Below are 5,487 nucleotides of genomic sequence, written 5' to 3' on the forward strand. Positions count from 1 at the left end.
TTTTTTCACTGAAGTCTCGACTATCCCGGGGCGCGTGCAACTTTCCAAAATAAAATATTGGCCACACGTGCTAACCACTACAAATTTAAGCACCATTCAAAAATCATAATAGAGGCAGGGCGTAATGCCCTATAGATGAGAGGGAAAAAACCTTTTAGCAAAGACCGCGAGAACTAACAATGGAGGCTCACCCCCGTGCGAGCGACTGGTGGGAAAATTTTCCCCCCTGGGTTAGGGTCTGGCAGTTTTTCTTTGCTCCCCGCAAAACGTTTGTATGCTATTGATCCCTTGGATATTTCTTAACATAACCAACTTTTCACGTGTAGAGTGCGTGCCCGGATAGCTTAGTTGGTATAGCATTAGGCTTTTAACCTATTGGTCCAGGGTTCGAGTCCCTGTCTGGGCTGTTACAATTTTTAAACTTTTGTCATCGGACTTTTGCAAAAGGCTATTTACATAGCAGAATCTGCTTTTGTAATTCTGTCTAGTTAGTGTTGGGGTGCAAGTGCTTCTGGTACATGTAGTTACTTGAATTAGGAAATATTGGCTGTGTAACTGGTAAAGCTTGCTTTTTGTAGTACTTTGCGCCTATTTTGAAATATATATATATATATATATATATATATATATATATATATATATATATATCCAACAAAATCACTAAGCATTGCAGTCTACTAGAGATACACATAAAAAACACAAGATGGAACCAGAAAGCCGCTACAACATTGATAACAACATGGATGTCGTTATTCGAGGTACTTTCACCGACACTGAATTGATTTTGAAACATGAAAAAAATTACATTGTCCTAAATAGCGATGAGTACCCAGCATGCGTGTACAAATGAGATGCGATCTTCGACACTTACAAGAACAGATTCCCCACACGAGAAGAGAGATGCAGATCTATAAACATTATAGGAGAACTTTACTTCACCTTCGAGGGCAGTGGAGAAAACATAAAAGTGGAAATCAGCAACGCCACTGGAGAAGTCACACTAAATTTTGAACAATGGCGAAAATTTCTCTCTTACTATGACACCCTCATGGAGGAATTCCAACGACGACTAAATTGTAATGACTATGTGATTTTCGCTTATTGGTAGTCTACTTTTCGTGTATATAAATCTGATATATTCTTGAATAAAAATAAACTTTTAAAAAATACTGCAATTGTTTCATTTGAATCCTAAATGAATATGTAAACTAAAAAACAGATACAAGGCAGCATTATTTCTCGATGTAAAAGGTTCTTGAACACTAATAATGCTCTGCCATGCGTTCCTATGCCTCTGTTACAACCCTCTGTAAAGTTCATATTGCCTTGTGATTAACCAATCAACATGCTATAGAGCGTAAGCTTTAAGCTTCAGTCAGCGGAATTTAGTCCTGACTGTAGTAAAAATAAGACTCACATGATATAACGCCCACAAATAATCCCTGGTATTACTAAACACTCAAAAAGTCAATAGTTCTTGAAAAAAGGACTGTAAGGCTAAATAACAACATAGAAAACAATTATTTTTTCACAAATCTTTTATTATTTGCTCTAAAATACATTACATATTGGTAATTTTAGTATTGTACCAAGATACAAGTCTTTGTACATTTCTGAATGCACAACCTTGTTCTGATGGAGGCGAAGTATCAGAATGATACTTGCACAATCCTCCTTGAAACATATACAAATTTCTAAGCGAAGGACAGTTTGCACTTTGCAAATCTACAATATTATAAATATTGAACAAATCTTTGAGAAGTTTGGATTTTTCTTCTCCCTTGCAATAGAAAGTTGAACCTTGACAGTTCAAATTTCTAATTACACTACGAACATAGTACACTTCACATCCCAGAGGAGTATCGTACGATAAAGCATGAATATTTTCTTTCACCCATTGGGATTCATTATTGTCTTTGAAATATTCTGGCACTTTTACAAGAGCATAATACACAGTATCCAAATTTGTAGAACTAACACACATCTCACGCAATATAAATTTATTATTGTACATAAAACCTTGCGCATCAATAATATATTGCGCCATTTTCACTTTAGATATTAACAAATATTGTTTCTTAACCACGAGCAAGCTCCGCTTCTCGTATAGGCGCTATAAGAGTTTTTACTAGTTCGAAATCATTTGAAATTTCACACAACACACTGTAAAAGTCTCTGTATCCTGTGGATTCCTCCTGTGCCTTCAAACCATCACCTACATCTTCATGATTATCAAGATAAAAATCGAAAATATGACTTGTATTGTCCGGATCCTGCAGATAACGCTGGATTCTCTCGCACATCCACTCTACACAATTCTGGCATTCATTCTCTCCGCATTCCTCTTGGCAAATGATAAAACAATCGGAGAGTTGAACTTCGTCTTTACCGCGCACATCCTCGCACTCGTAAAAATGTTTAATAACGCAATCGTGGGCTAGTTGGTTGCCTTCATTTGAATAACACCCCCAGCATGTAATGTACTTGTAAGGGGTATACTTTTTCAAAGCCTCCAGCACACAATCCATATCGATATAATCGAAGAAACATGGACATATAAGCACCAAATCACTCATCTCCCTGGGGTCCTGCTCAGCAACGTCCGTTTTCACTATTCGTTTCTTCCAATCGGGCTTTCAGTTCTTTGCAGAGTACTTCACATCTGCTTCTCAGAAAGAACCTGCAACAATAACAATACACATTGTTAGTGATATTTTCTAATATTTTTGTATAATATTTTTTAAAAAACATCGCAGTGACAAAAGAATGGGTGGAATTCAGAAAAAGAGAAAGTGACAGAACCTGGAACAATAACAATACATATTGTTAGTGTTATTTTCGAGTATTCTTTGTATAATCTTTTCAAAAATAATGCAAAACGCTTAAACTTTGTTTGCATGGCAGTTAAAAAACAACTTGAAATAAAGAATAGTACACAAAAAAAGATACTTACCAAGTTAAAAAGCCTTTAGTTGCACTGCAACAACTCAGTCACGCTAAAAAATCAGTACGACTTTCAAGCCAAACACTTGAGAACTCTCTTGGACCGCTTCGTCTTCCGCTCGATATTTATAGATTCTTAGACAAAAGGCCAGTCAATATAAATATTATTTTCATTACTCTTCTCTGATTGGTTGAATCATTTATTAAAAACCTTCTCTCATTGGTTAATATTTTCTAGCCTCTACCCAGGACCGTTCGAGCTCCTCAATTATACCAAATATGACTCACCACCGACGCCAAAATGGCCGGACGTGACGCCTTAGAATAGGCCGAAAATGTCTTTTGTACATTAATGGAAAAACCATTAATTCCAAGTTCCCACGTGTGCATAAAGCACCCTGACTCATATCCGGCAGAAACGCATATATAATATACAACAATAGTGTTAGAATAGTCCGAAAACGAACTCCATAATAGTGTCTTTTGTACCTTAATGGAAAAACCATTAATTCCAAACTCCAACGTCAGTATAAATCATCTGTGACTCATATCCGGCAGAAACGCATATATAATATACAACAATAGTGTTAGCTTAGGTCAAAAACGGAATACATAATAGTGTCTTTTGTGCACTAATGGAAAACCATTAATTTCAAACTCACACGTGTGCATGAGTCATCGGTGACTCATCTCCTCCTCCACCCCCGACACGTGGCGCTAGATTAATTAACAATAGCGTCACCCCTCAAAATGAATAAAAAAGCCATTAATGTCAATTAAAGGGTCTATTGTTTGGTACTATCTCCAGTGATATCTACTCACCCACCCCCTTCCCTGTATACATCGGCTTGATAATTCTTCATTTTTTAAAAAAATGTATTTATTTAGAAACGACGATAAAGATCCCTCTACACTAAATTTCTAGATGAAAGTTCTAATAATATTGGGACATGAACGTTCCGAAGGGGGGCAAGGATGGCCTCTCCCTGGAAAATGAACGTCAATCTAAAAGTATATGTTTCACGCATATAATTTTATTTCATATATAATATTTACATTAATTATTATAATGGGGAAGCAGGAACGTAATAATTTCAAACTCAAGTGGTGTTTGTTGAGAAGTCAACTGTATTATGGGCGTCATATGCCTCGTTTACCACCTGGAAAAAAATACGCTGCTTGCCTCTCCCTGGAAAAAAAAAAAATCTGCGGTCGGCGATGATTAGGGGGCAATTGCCCCCTCTTGCTCCCCGTGCGCAAGGTGGAGGAGTGTTGTGGACTCGACTGAGTACACAAAAAATAATCGATCAAACAATTCGATTATAGATGGCGGGGAAAGAACTTCCGCTTTGGGTAATTTTCCAATGTAAACAAGTGGAATACAGATCGTCACCGAGCTTATCTCGTATATAAAAATGGATGTGTGGGTGTGTATGTTTGTTTGTTCCGGCATAACTCTCGAACGCCTGGGCCTGGAGCAATTTCAACCAAACTTGGTACACGTATCACTTGCAATCTGGAAATAATATTTGAGGGGGGGGGGGGTAAGATACCCCTGGCACCCCTAGGGGTGGTGTGGGAAGGGGTGACATGTAAAAATAATCCAAAACGACCGATATTAAATTCCGCACAAGCAGACATCCGTGACTCTATGCAATCCCGCACAACGATGGTGTTTCTGGGGTTGTCAAACATTCAGGCTGATATGACTTTGTGTTGCGAAAATGACCGATATTAGTGTGGAATCCTCAGTTTACGTGGTCACTAACACGAATAGTGACACTCCCAATGCCGTTCAACTCCAATACACCCCTAGGGGAGAAGGTGGGAAGGGGGTGACATGTAAAATGACCGATATTAGTGTGAAATCCTTAGTTTACGTGGTCACTAAGATGAATAGTGACACTCCCAATAATGACACTCAACCTCGTGTTGTAACCAAAAGCCACACAATGATTGTCGCCTTTTCTTAAGACACTGCCTTTACACCTTTGAACTCCATGTTATTCTATTGAAAACCGGAAGTAAAGTTCCCGCCCGCGCCAAGGAAGCACAGAAATGAAAACATCCGGTAAATAGCTCCCATAAACCAGTACACTAGTTACTTGAAACTCAGAGTACGCCGTTCAAGAAGCTTGCACGGGAAGCATAAGGGTCAGTCAAAGGTAGAAGGGGGGGGGGGGATTAGTGATCAAGCTTCACTACATGCGCAATCTATATGCGTTGTTCAATATATGTGATTGCCCCTCTTCACTGTTCAACATTCCATACGAAATTACGTATTAAAAAGAAAAAAAACCATTCTGGAACGACAAAGCAAGTACCTTGTACAAAACAAGCGAGAAATTACACTCCAGAACCGGCTTGAATTGAACAGAAGCCTATACAAATTATGTTGATTGATTGATTTGGTTTATTTTATTATTTTATGCCACTTTTGGCTAATTGCCAAGATGGGGATGAGTGATGATATGATTAAATTGATGGACACACAAACTCCCATGCCCAAGCCGGGATTCTAATCCAGGGCCCCTGGCGTCGTAG

At 38.3% G+C, this 5,487-nt stretch overlaps 1 non-coding gene across 1 annotated transcript; it reads left to right on the forward strand.

Annotated features, from left to right (window-relative positions):
- Positions 1-333: 333 nt before the first annotated feature.
- Positions 334-406, forward strand: TRNAK-UUU (transfer RNA lysine (anticodon UUU)). The gene has a single exon. It is a non-coding gene; the product is annotated as a tRNA-Lys (tRNA).
- The last annotated feature ends 5,081 nt before the right edge of the window (positions 407-5,487 follow it).

This window comes from Lepisma saccharinum, chromosome 12 (genome assembly GCF_977018435.1).
Source record: "Lepisma saccharinum chromosome 12, izLepSacc3.1, whole genome shotgun sequence".
NCBI lineage: Eukaryota > Metazoa > Arthropoda > Insecta > Zygentoma > Lepismatidae > Lepisma > Lepisma saccharinum.